The 13,835-nt window shown below is 40.3% G+C and overlaps 1 protein-coding gene across 1 annotated transcript in view; it reads right to left on the bottom strand.

Annotated features, from left to right (window-relative positions):
- ERC2 (ELKS/RAB6-interacting/CAST family member 2) overlaps positions 1-13,835 on the bottom strand; it is an 832,212-nt gene that overhangs the window by 130,134 nt on the left and 688,243 nt on the right. The gene's annotated exons all lie outside the window — the stretch shown is intronic.

Raw genomic sequence — 13,835 nt, 5'->3', positions numbered from 1 at the left:
TCTCCCCAAAGAATTATCCACTCCAGAATGCCAATCGTGGTAAGGTTGAGAAAGCCTGGCTTAGGGTAAAGAGCATGAGCTTTGAAGGCAAAGAGACTCAGTTGCTGTCCCAGGTCTACCCCTAAGTAGCCAAGTGACAAGTGGCTACTTAGTAGCCAAGAAGCAAATGACACATCCCCATTTTGTTTAAGTGTGTTCATCTGATAAATGGGAAATGCTGGCAGGACCGACCTCACAATAGTCAACATGTATGTCTAAAGGGTCTCCTACGTGCCAGGCATAGGTCCCAGAATACTGCAGTGGGTAGAATGAATGTAATCCCCATCTTCATGGATCTAATCATAGAAATCAGGCATATAAGCAAGCAGTAAATAATAAAGAGGTAGGGATGCTACAGCAGAGATGTGTTAGAGGCTAAAGAACCTCCAACAAGGAAGATCTACCCTAGAAGAGGGTCCAAAGAAGCCTTGTGGGAAGAAAAAGCATTTAATTGGACATGTGAAAGATGGTGAGGGGTTGGTCAGGTGAAGAGGAGCACATTAAATAAGATAATAAATATGAAACCCTTAATATGGTACTGGTGTGGTGTACTCATTCCATAATGGGAATTATTCTGAATGTCCCAAAGAGGCCCACTGTCTATATAATGCATTCTGGTTTTCAAGAGTGATCATTTTAATATGGTGGAGATTGCTGTTTACAAACTGTGTCTTCTCCTTCCTAGGTTCTTGGTCCCTGGCTAGACACTTCATAGCCTTCCTTAGTTAGATATGGCCATGAGACTAAGTTCTTGCCAGTAGAATGTGAGGAGTGATGTGTTGGTTTTTGAGTGTGGGCTTTATGTCAAAGGACATGACCTCTCAATGACTTACTTTTGTTCCCCTCTGACTGCTAAATAGGGATGTAGTTGAGACACATCTTCAGCCATGCCATAGATGAGTAGGCAAAGTCATTCTGTATAGGGTCAGATAGTAAATATATTCAGCTTTGTGGATCATATTATCTCTGTCACAATTACCCAACTCTTGGGTTGTAGCACAAAAGTAGCTGTAATGAGGGCATGGCTATGTTCCAATAAAACCTTATTTGTAGAAATAGGAAGAAGATTGAATTTGGCTTGCAGACCACAGTATGCTGACCCCTGTGCTAAGGGATGAAGAAGCAGGAAAATGTAAGGAACCTGGATTTGTGATGGCAAGGAACAGAACTGCCCTGTCAACCTGGACCTCCCCCCACCCCTTAGAACTGTTATGAGAGAGAGATAAACATATATATATTCTTTAATCCCTACAGCTTAGCCTTTCCCTAATGAACACATGAGTTTCTCAGGACTCTTTGGGTTTATTTAGATTGTCCTGGCAACCCAGGAACTGTGTACATATAATAAGGTCTTCAGGTGAAATGACGGCTGAACATTCAGCATTTGGAAGTAAGACTGCCTTCAGGCTGGCGGGAGCTCATGCTTTAGCAATGAGGAGTCCAGAGTTTATCACTTAGTTATCACTCCCCATTCAGCTGAGGGAAGCAAACTGAAGACATTACCACCGTTTATAAATTCAAGATTTACAGAAAATCTAACTCAGGCTGCTGGATGCCTGTTGGTGTCCTCCCAGAAACCACCGTCTAAGTAAACAGCTGGTATCTTCAATCATGGTAGAGAGCACACAAAGGAGGCAATAAAATAGCAAACTTTGGATGCTTCCAGTGGTAGGCCACGTTGGCTGGAAATGGCCTCAGTGACTTTATATAAAATGAAGGCTGAATTTCTTGTGGGCCTCTGGACCAAGTTCACTGGTGGTATTCATTATTTCTGGCTTGCTTTTCCCCTGCTTTTTGTTAGAGAAGTGGGAAAGTTAAGGTGTCCTAGAAGACCTCTTTCCAATAAAGTTTGAAATAAAATTACCATATCCCTTTTATATTCATAATCCATTTATATCTACAACTATATTTTAGGCAACTCAACCTTCATCAGAAACTAACCATTGCCAACTCTAAATAATCTCTAGACCTTGACAAAATAGAATTAAACCAGCCTGAGGCATGGGGAGAAGGGGCAGCACTGCCAAGATGTCTGAGCTGGAAAGAATTTTAAAAGTATCTACTTTAGTCTCATTTTCTCATTTCACAGGTGAGAAAACTGAGGTCCAGAGAAGTTATTTCAGGGTCACAAAACTAATTTAGAAATAATGTGTTTGTATGGTTTAGGGTGAAAAAACTGAATTTTGTTTGTTTGTGTGAGATTGGGGAGGAAAATACAACTCTACTGTCCATTTTCCCTGTTGGTTTCTATATTAAAAAGATCCAGAGGTCAATGTGGGCCTTAATCTTTAAATCACTTTGTATGACCAAATCACAAACTTCTATAAAACTTGGAGTTAAAAAACACCAAAATTTTGACTGATTTCTTAACTTCACTCTGTTTTCTAGAGAAAAATGTATGAGTAAGTAAGATACTTACATGTGTTCCTGTCAAGTAAGGATAGTTGTGTCCCTCAATGCTGCCTTTTTTATTTTCTTACTGAATTCTGTGGCTTTTAGATATAAGATGGCGGGGTGGGGGGGGCTGCTAGTTGTCTGAATTGAGATGCTAAAGGGTCATCATGAGCAAAATTCAGTTTTCTGTACTCAATTTCCTTGCATCTTTACATAGGTCCTTCTGTTTTCCAAAGTATCTTAAAGCACACCCTAAATGTAGAGAAAGATAACACAACTCTACCCGCAGGGCCCCTGGACCAGGCTGCCATTCATTGTGGAGTTATAAGTCTCAGGAGCACTTATTCCCTCTTTTCCTCAGAGTGGCCCAGATACTCAAGAAGTCAGGGAGACCCTGGCCCCCAAATTCAACAAACCATTCAACAAACAAGATAGAGTCAGGACATGAAAATGTTTAGAACATGGCTCCTGGGCTGTTGATTTTCACATCAGCCATATATTTTACAGTACTTAGTGCAAATATGTATAAAAATTAAATTTGCCAGCCTGGTATTCAAAAGGCTATGGCTGGCTGTGAAGTTCTGCGATTGCAATCCAATATCTGGGAGCTCACGCCAGGACCATTTGTCTATCGACACAATCCAAGTATAAAAGTCCCCAGTGAGCTTTCTTACAAGTCGGTTGGCATCCATGCCTCAAATCACAGAGGTTTTGTGGTAAGGAAGTAGCTGGAACAACTGCTGGCCACATTTTGGATCCCTCAAACTGCAGGGGAAATGCATGTACAAACCTTTTCAACACATTTTCAGATACACCAAATACATTACAATCAAGGGTATCTCAGGTAGAGGAAAACAGTTCTGCTAATTCTTAAGCCTAGTGTCAAAGGGACTAGGAAGATTCCCACAGAAAAAGCAAAGATGTATTTCACACTGAAAAATCCATGATGACAAAATTTTAAGGAGATAAATCCTTCTCCTCACAAAGTATGTGTAACTCACTTGCATGTCTGCAAATCACCAGGCAACTACTGTACATTTTTTTAAATCTATCCTGATAGTCTTCTATTCACACATGCATTTTCATATTCTGACATGTGCAAAGAGTTTCATTCCTTTTTTTGTTGTTACATACACAATTCATACCCTAGAGAAAAACTCAGAAGGTATAGATGAGGAGAAATAAAAATGGAAAACTATGATCTCACTAAGAATAAATAACTTACAGACACTGGTAAATATTCCTCCAAATATGTCTCTGTTTTTCTCTCATGCACTCATTTTTCCCTCCCCTCTCCTCTACATACACAACACACAGACATAAACATCCTAAAATGAATGCACATTATACACAGTAATCTGACTTTTTTCATTCAGCAATAATATATAGAATCTTTTAATGAAAGTGAATGCATATCTGTATTATCTGTTTTAACAGCTACATTGATTTCCACTATGAGTATTGTAAACATATGTATGTGTACAAACACACCATTATAGGTATACCTTGGAGATACTGTGGGTTCAGTTCTAGACCACCTCAATAAAGTGAATATCACAATAAAGCGAGTCAAATGAACTTTTTTGGTTTCCTAATGCATATAAAAGTTATGTTTACATTATACTGTAGCCCATTAAGTATGTGCAATAGTATTATGTCTAAAAAATGTACATACCTTAATTAAAAAATACTTCATTGCTAAAAAAATGCTAACCATCATCTGAACTTTCAGCAAGTTGTAATATTTTGCTGGTGGAGGGTCTTGCCTCAATATTGATGTCTACTGACTGATCAGGGTGGTGGTTGCTGAAGGTTGTTCTGGCTGTGACAATTTCTTTAAATAAGACAACAGTGAAATTTGCTGCATTGAGTGCCTCTTGCTTTCACAAACAATTTCTCTGTAGCAGGCAATGCTGTTTGATAGCATTTTACCCACAATAGAACTTCTTTCAAAACTGGAGTCAAGGGGGGGCGGAGCAAGATGGCGGAGGAGTAGGAGACCTGGATTTCGTCTCCTCTCAGGAATTCAGCTGGATAGGGATCAAACCATTCTGAACACCTACAAACTCAACAGGAGATCAAAGAAAAGAAGAGCAACAACTCTCTCATCAGAAAAGCGACCACTTTCTGGAAGGTAGGACGTGCGGAGAAGTGAATCTGAGGCGATATTCGGGAGGATAGATGGCGGGGGAGGGGCCTCCGTCGGCCGCTTCTGGCAAGTGATAGAGCCGCGGAGCACAAAATCGGAACTTTTAGAAGTCTGCTCCGCCAAGGGACGTCACTCTGGTGGCTAAGCAGGGGGTGGAACCCTCTGGGACAGTGTGGTCTCAGGACCCTCGGGGTCACAGAAACACCGGGGGTGCCTGAGTGCGGCAGAGCTCCCAGGTATCGGAGCAGGGAAGCCGGCTGCAGAGGCGGAGCCCAGGCGGGGGCTCTCAGCTCGGGGTGGCCATAAACCGTGATCCGCGGCACAGCCGGGCCACTGCTCCTCCAGCAGGGACCCAACAAGCGGCAGATCCGGGGAGACTCCCCTTCCTTCTCTGGGAGGAGCCGCACGGAGCGCACCGCAGGGATCTGCTGGGTTTGGAGACTCCAGACCGGGTCGGGTACCGGAGATAGAAACGCGTGGTCACAGGCCGGTTGAGCACGGAGTGCAGCTGCAGACCGGGGAGACGGGAGTGACTGGCGGCTTTTCTCTGGGGGCTCACTGAGGAGCGGGCCCTGAGTTCTCGGCTCCTCCGGGGCGGAGATTGGGAGGCCGCCATTTTCACTCTCCGCCTCCAAAGCTGTACGGAAAGCTTGCAGGGAACAAAAGCCCCGGAGACCAAACCCGAGCAGATTACTTAGCCAGGAGGGGGCAAGGGCGGGGCAATTCCGCCTCCGGCAGAGACATTTGGAAACCACGGCAACAGGCCCCTCCCCAGAAGATCAGCGAGAACAGCCGGCCAAGACCAAGTTTACCGATCAATGAGAACGGCAGAACTCCAGCGCTAGGGGACTACTGCACACAGAATTCATGGCTTTTTTACCATGATTCCTTAGTCTTTTAAAGTTAATTTTTTTTTTAACTGTCTTTTTGTCTTTTTATTTCTTTTTGAATTTTTCTTTTTCCCTTTTTCAAACAACATCTTATCAATCCCTTTTTAAAAAAAAAAACATTTCTATTTTTCATTTTTAGAGTCATATTCTATCCCTTCATAGTAGTTTCCCGTATTTTTGGCTTATATATATAAGTTGTTCTCTCTTTAAAATTTTGAGATAGTTTCTTCTAACAGATTAAAATATACCCTAAATCTCTAGTATATGGTGTTTTCTATTCCCCTGCCTGATCCATCCTCTCCCTTTTTTTTTCTTTTTCTTTTTTCTTTTTTTAAATCCTCTTCTTTCTTTTTTCAAACAACTTCTTATCAATTCCTTTTATAAAATTTTTTATAATTTCCATTTTTACAGTCATTTTCCATCCCTTCATCATATCAACCCTTATTTTTGTACATATATAAGTTTTTCTTTCTTTAAAATTTTGGGAGACACTTTCTTCTAAAAGACCAAAATACACCCCAAATCTAGTGTGTGGCACTGATCTATATACCATATAGATCATATTTGATCACATTCTGGTTTTTCTTTTGTTGTTGTTGTTTTGTTTTGTTTGTTTTTGTTTTTATCTTTATCTTTTTCTTTTTTTTTCTTTTTCTTTTTTCTCTCTTTCCCCTTCTTATCCCACTGCTTCAGGTCTTTTCTGATTTGTTTAGAGTATATTTTCTGGGGACGTGGTTACTCTGCTAGCATTTTGTTCTCTCATTAATCTATTCTCCTCTGCACAAAATGACAAGACGGAAAAAATCACCTCAACAAAAAGAACAAGAGGCAGTACCGACTGCCAGGGACCTACTCAATACGGACATTAGTACGATGTCAGATCTAGAGTTCAGAATCATCACTTTAAAGATACTAGCTGGGCTTGAAAAAAATATGGAAGTTATTAGAGAAACTCTTTCTGGAGAAGTAAAAGAGCTAAAATCCAACCAAGTAGAAATCAAAAAGGCTATTAATGAGGTGCAATCAAAAATGGGGGCGCTAACTGCTAGAATCAATGAGGCAGAAGAGAGAATCAGTAATATAGAAGATGAAATGATGGAAAATAAAGAAGCTGAGAAAAAGAGAGATAAACAACTACTGGATCATGAGGGCAGAATTCGAGAGATAAGCGATACCATAAGACGAAACAACATTAGAATAATTGGGATCCCAGAAGAAGAAGAAAGAGAGAGAGGGCCAGAAGGTATAATGGAGCAAATTATAGCAGAGAACTTCCCTAATTTGGGGAAAGAAACAGGCATGAAAATCCAGGAAGCACAGAGAACCCCTCTCAAAATCAATAAAAATAGGTCAACTCCCCGACATCTAATAGTAAAACTTACGAGTCTCACAGACAAAGAGAAAATCCTGAAAGCAGCTCGGGAGAAGAGATATGTAACCTACAATGGTAGAAACATTAGATTGGCAACAGACCTATCCACAGAGACCTGGCAGGCCAGAAAGGACTGGCAGGATATATTCAGAGCACTAAATGAGAAAAATATGCAGCCAAGAATACTCTATCCAGCTAGGCTGTCATTGAAAATTGAAGGAGAGATAAAAAGCTTCCAGGACAAACAAAAACTAAAGGAATTTGCAAACACAAAACCAGCCCTACAGGAAATCTTGAAAGGGGTCCTCTAAGCAAAGAGAGACCCTAAAAGCAACATAGACCAGAAAGGAACACAGACAATATACGGTAACAGTCACCTTACAGGCAATACAATGGCACTAAATTCCTATCTTTCAATAGTTACCTTGAATGTAAATGGGCTAAATGCCCCAATCAAAAGACACAGGCTAACAGACTGGATTAAAAAACAAGATCCATCGATATGCTGTCTGCAAGAGACTCATTTTAGACCCAAAGACACCCCCAGATTGAAAGTGAGGGGGTGGAAAACCATTTACCATGCTAACGGACACCAAAAGAAAGCTGGGGTGGCAATCCTTATATCAGACAAATTAGATTTTAAACCAAAGACTGTAATAAGAGATGAGGAAGGACACTATATCCTACTTAAAGGATCTATCCAACAAGAAGATCTAACAATTGTAAATATCTATGCCCCTAACATGGGAGCAGCCAATTATATAAGGCAATTAATAACAAAAGCAAAGAAACACATCGACAACAATACAATAATAGTGGGGGACTTTAACATCCCCCTCACTGAAATGGACAGATCATCTAAGCAAAAGATCAACAAGGAAATAAAGACTTTAAATGACACACTGGACCAAATGGACTTCACAGACATATTCAGAACATTCCACCCCAAAGCAACGGAATACACATTCTTCTCTAGTTCCCATGGAACATTCTCCAGAATCGATCACATCCTAGGTCATAAATCAGGTCTCAACCGGTACCAAAAGATTGGGATCATTCCCTGCCTATTTTCAGACCACAATGCTTTGAAACTAGAACTCAATCACAAGAGGAAAGTCGGAAAGAACTCAAATACATGGAGGCTAAAGAGCATCCTACTGAAGAATGAATGGGTCAACCAGGAAATTAAAGAAGAATTAAAAAAATACATGGAAACCAATGAAAATGAAAACACAACTGTTCAAAATCTTTGGGATGCAGCAAAGGCAGTCCTAAGAGGAAAGTATATAGCAATACAAGCCTTTCTCAAGAAACAAGAAAGGTCTCAAGTACACAACCTAACCCTACACCTAAAGGAGCTGGAGAAAGAACAGCAAATAAAGCCTAAACCCAGCAGGAGAAGAGAAATCATAAAGATCAGAGCAGAAATCAATGAAATAGAAACTAAAAGAACAGTAGAACAGATCAACGAAACTAGGAGCTGGTTCTTTGAAAGAATTAACAAGATTGATAAACCCCTGGCCAGACTTATCAAAAAGAAAAGAGAAATGACCCAAATCAACAAAATCATGAATGAAAGAGGAGAGATCACAACCAACACCAAAGAAATACAAACAATTATAAGAACATATTATGAGCAACTCTATGCCAGCAAATTAGATAACCTGGAAGAGATGGATGCATTCCTAGAGATGTATCAACTACCAAAACTGAACCAGGAAGAAATAGAAAACCTGAACAGACCTATAACCACTAAGGAAATTGAAGCAGTCATCAAAAATCTCCCAAAAAACAAAAGCCCAGGGCCAGATGGCTTCCCAGGGGAATTCTACCAAACATTTCAAGAAGAATTAATACCTATTCTTCTGAAACTGTTCCAAAAAATAGAAATGGAAGGAAAACTTCCAAACTCATTTTATGAGGCCAGCATTACCTTGATCCCAAAACCAGACAAAGACCCCATCAAAAAGGAGAATTACAGACCAATATCCCTGATGAACATGGATGCAAAAATCCTCACCAAAATACTAGCCAATAGGATCCAACAGTACATTAAAAGGATTATTCACCATGACCAAGTGGGATTTATCCCTGGGCTGCAAGGTTGGTTCAACATCCGCAAATCAATCAATGTGATACAGTACATTAACAAAGGAAAGAACAAGAATCATATGATCCTCTCAATAGATGCAGAAAAAGCATTTGACAAAGTACAGCATCCTTTCTTGATCAAAACTCTTCAGAGTATAGGGATAGAGGGTACATACCTCAATATCATAAAAGCCATCTATGAAAAACCTACAGCAAATATTATTCTCAATGGGGAAAAACTGAGAGCTTTCCCCCTAAGGTCAGGAACGCGGCAGGGATGTCCACTATCACCACTGCTATTCAACATAGTATTGGAAGTCCTAGCCACAGCAATCAGACAACAAAAAGAAATCAAAGGCATCCAAATTGGAAAAGAAGAAGTCAAACTCTCACTCTTTGCAGATGATATGATACTTTATGTGGAAAACCCAAAAGACTCCACCCCAAAACTGCTAGAACTCATACAGGAATTCAGTCAAGTGGCAGGATATAAAATCAATGCACAGAAGTCAGTGGCATTCCTATACACCAACAACAAGACAGAAGAAAGAGAAATTAAGGAGTCGATCCCATTTACAATTGCACCCAAAACCATAAGATACCTAGGAATAAATCTAACCAAAGAGACAAAGGATCTGTACTCAGAAAACTATAAAATACTCATGAAAGAAATGGAGGAAGACACAAAGAAATGGAAAAACGTTCCATGCTCATGGATTGGAAGAACAAATATTGTGAAGATGTCAATGCTACCTAGAGCAATCTACACATTCAATGCAATCCCCATCAAAATACCATCCACTTTTTTCAAAGAAATGGAACAAATAATCCTAAAATTTGTATGGAACCAGAAAAGACCCCGCATAGCCAGAGGAATATTGAAAAAGAAAAGCAAAGCCGGTGGCATCACAATTCCGGACTTCAAGCTCTATTACAAAGCTGTCATCATCAAGACAGCATGGTACTGGCACAAAAACAGACACATAGATCAATGGAACAGAATAGAGAGCCCAGAAATGGACCCTCAACTCTATGGTCAACTAATCTTCGACAAAGCAGGAAAGAATGTCCAATGGAACAAAGACAGTCTCTTCAACAAATGGTGTTGGGAAAATTGGACAGCCACATGCAGAAGAATGAAACTGGACCACTTCCTTACACCACACACAAAAATAGACTCCAAATGGTTGAAAGACCTCAATGTGAGACAGGAGTCCATCAAAATCCTAAAGGAGAACACAGGCAGCAACCTCTTTGACCTCAGCCGAAGCAACTTTTTCCTAGAAACATCGCCAAAGGCAAGGGAAGCAAGGGCAAAAATGAACTATTGGGACTTCATCAAGATAAAAAGCTTTTGCAAAGCAAAGGAAACAGTTAACAAAACCAAAAGACAACCGACAGAATGGGAGAAGATATTTGCAAATGACATATCAGATAAAGGGCTAGTATCCAAAATCTATAAAGAACTCATCAAACTCAACACCCAAAGAACAAAGAATCCAATCAAGAAATGGGCAGAAGACATGAACAGACATTTTTCCAAAGAAGACATCCAAATGGCCAACAGACACATGAAAAAGTGCTCAATATCGCTCGGCATCAGGGAAATCCAAATCAAAACCTCCATGAGATACCACCTCACACCAGTCAGAATGGCTAAAATGAACAAGTCAGGAAACGACAGATGTTGGCGGGGATGCGGAGAAAGGGGAACCCTCCTACACTGTTGGTGGGAATGCAAACTGGTGCAGCCACTCTGGAAAACTGTATGGAGGTTCCTCAAAAAGTTGAAAATAGAGCTACCATATGATCCAGCAATTGCACTACTGGGTATTTACCCCAAAGATACAAAAGTAGGGATTCGAAGGGGTACATGCACCCCGATGTTTATAGCAGCAATGTCCACAATAGCCAAACTGTGGAAAGAGCCAAGATGTCCATCGACAGATGAATGGATAAAGAAGATGTGGTATATATACACAATGGAATATTATGCAGCCATCAAAAGGAATGAGATCTTGCCATTTGCAACGACGTGGATGGAACTGGAGGGTATTATGTTGAGTGAAATAAGTCAAACAGAGAAAGACATGTATCATATGATCTCACTGATATGAGGAATTCTTAATCGCAGGAAACAAACTGAGTGTTGTTGGAGTGGGGGTTGGGGTGGGAGGGATGGGGGGACTGGGTGATAGACACTGGGGAGGGTATGTGCTCTGGTAAGCGCTGTGAATTGTGCAAGACTGTTGAATCTCAGATCTGTACCTCTGAAACAAATAATGCAATATATGTTAAGGAAAAAAAAAGAAGAAGAAGAAGGTAGCGGGAGGGGAAGAATGAAGCGGGGGAAATAGGAGGGGTAAACGAACCATGAGAGACGATGGACTCTGAAAAACAAACAGGGTTCTAGAGGGGAGGGGGGTGGGAGGATGGGTTAGCCTGGTGGTGGGTATTGAGGAGGGCACATTCTGCATGGAGCACTGGGTGTTATGCACAAACAATGAATCATGGAACACTTCATCTAAAACTAATGTTGTAATGTATGGGGATTAACATAAGAATAAAAAAAAGAAAAAAAAAAAAAAAAAAAAAAAAAAACTGGAGTCAATCTTCTCAAATCATACTGCTGCTTTATCAACTAAGTTTATGTGATATTCTAAATCCTTTGTTTTTATTTCAACAATCATCACAGCATCTTCACCTGGAATAGATTGCAACTCAAGAAACCGCTTTTTTGTTCATCCCTAAGAAGCAACTCCTCATCTGTTCAAATTTTATCATGAAATTGAAGCAATTCAGTCACATCTTCGGGCTCCATATTCTAGTTCTCTTGCTACTTCCACCACATCTGCCATTACTCCCTCCACTGAAGTATTGAACCCCTCAAAGTCCTCCATGAGAAGTTCTTCCAGACTTCTGCTCATGTTGATATTTTCACCTCTCTCCATGAATCATGAATGTTCTTAATGGCATCTAGAATGGTGAATCCTTTCCAGAGGTTTTCAATTTACTTGGTGCAGAGCCATCAAGAGAATCACTGTCTATGGCAGCTATAACCTTGTAAAATGTATTTCTTAAATAATAAGACTTAAAAATCAAAATTTCTCCTTGATTCATGGGCTGAAGAATGGATGTTGTGTTAGCAGGCATGAAACAGTATTAATCTCATTGTACATCTCCACTTGAGAATTGTGAATATCACAACTGGGTGACCAGGCACGTTGTCAATGAGAAGTAATATTTTGAAAGGAATCTTTTTTCTGAGCAGTAGGTCTCAACAGTGAACTTAAACTATTCAGTAAACCATGTTGAAATGGATGTGCTGTCATCTGGGCTTTGTTGTTCCATTTATATAGCATAGGCAAGTACCTTTATCATAATTCTTAAGGTAAATGAGCATTGGCTTCAACTTAAAATCACCAGCTGCATTAGCTTCTAAAGAGTGAGTTGGCCAGTTCTTTGATGCTTTGAAGCCAGGTATTGACTCCTCTCTAGCTATGAAAGTACTAGATGGCATCTTCTTCCCACAGGAGGCTATTTTGTCTACATTGAAAATCTGTTGTTTAGTGTAGCCACCTTCATGAATTATCTGAAATAGACCTTCTAGATAACTTGCTGCAGCTTCTACATTAGCAGTTGCTGCTTCACCTTGCACTTTTATGTTACACAGATGGCTTCTTTCCTTAAATTTCATAAACCAACCTCTGCTAGCTTCAAACTTTTCTTCTGCAACTTTCCCACTTCTCTCAGCCTTCATAGAATTGAAGAGAGTTGGGGCCTTGTTCTGGATTAGGCTTTGGCTAAAGGTAATGTGGCTGATTTGATCTAGCCAGACCAGTAAAATTTTCTCCATATCAGCAATAAGCCTGTTCCACTTTCTTATCATTGGTGTGTTCAGGAGCACTTTTCATTTCTTTCAAGAACTTTTCCTTTGCCTTCACAGCTTGGCTAACTGTTTGGCTCAAAAGGGCTAGCTTTTGGTCTATTTTAGCTTTCAACATGCCTTCCTCACTAAGCTTAATAATTTTTAGCTTTTGATATAAAGTGGTCAACGTGCAACTCTTCCCTTTCATTTGAACACTTAGAGCTTATTGTAGGGTTTTTAACTGGCCTAATTCCAATATTGTTCTATCTCAGGGACTAGGGAGATCCTAGGAAAGGTAGGTGGGGAATGGCGGTCAGTGGAGCAGTCAGAACACACAACATTTATCAGTTAAGTTCACCGCTTTATATGGGGATGCTTCCTAGCACCTTAAAACAATTGCATTAATGGGCGCCTGGGTGGCTCAGTCGTTAAGCGTCTGCCTTCAGCTCAGGTCATGATCTCAGGGTCCTGGGATCGAGTCCCGCATCGGGCTCCTGGCTCGGCAGGAAGCCTGCTTCTCCCTCTCCCACTCCCCCTGCTTGTGTTCCTGCTCTCGCTATCTCTCTCTCTCTGTCAAATAAATAAATAAAATCTTAAAAAAAAAAAAAACAAACAATTGCAATAGTAACCCCAGGGATCACTGATTACAGAGCACCATAACAAATACAATAGTAATGAAAAAGTTTGAAATATTACAAGAATTACCATGAATATGTGACACAGAGATACAAAATGAGCAAATGCTGTTGGAAAAATGGCGCCATAGACTTGCTTGACATAGGGTTGCCAAAAATCTTCAATTTGTAAAAACTGCAGTATTTGTGAAGTGCAATAAAGTGAAATGCAATAAAACAAGGTGTGCCTGTATTGAATCAGCCCCATTTTTGGACAAACGGAATTACTCTTTTCCCTTTCTCACTCTCATAAACAATTCTTTGATATGGGCATTCATGTACCTAAATCCCTACATACCTGCACAGTTGTTTCCATAGGCTGAATTCCTAAAAGAATGGTCATACTAAAGAATAGAAA

Source organism: Mirounga angustirostris, unplaced genomic scaffold, assembly GCF_029215605.1.
Source record: "Mirounga angustirostris isolate CCGP_5_RB_7025 unplaced genomic scaffold, mMirAng1.0.hap1 SCAF_1, whole genome shotgun sequence".
In the NCBI taxonomy this organism is placed as follows: Eukaryota; Metazoa; Chordata; class Mammalia; order Carnivora; family Phocidae; genus Mirounga; species Mirounga angustirostris.
Note: the sequence above shows the minus strand (reverse complement) of the source record. Positions and strands in the feature narration are given on the sequence as shown.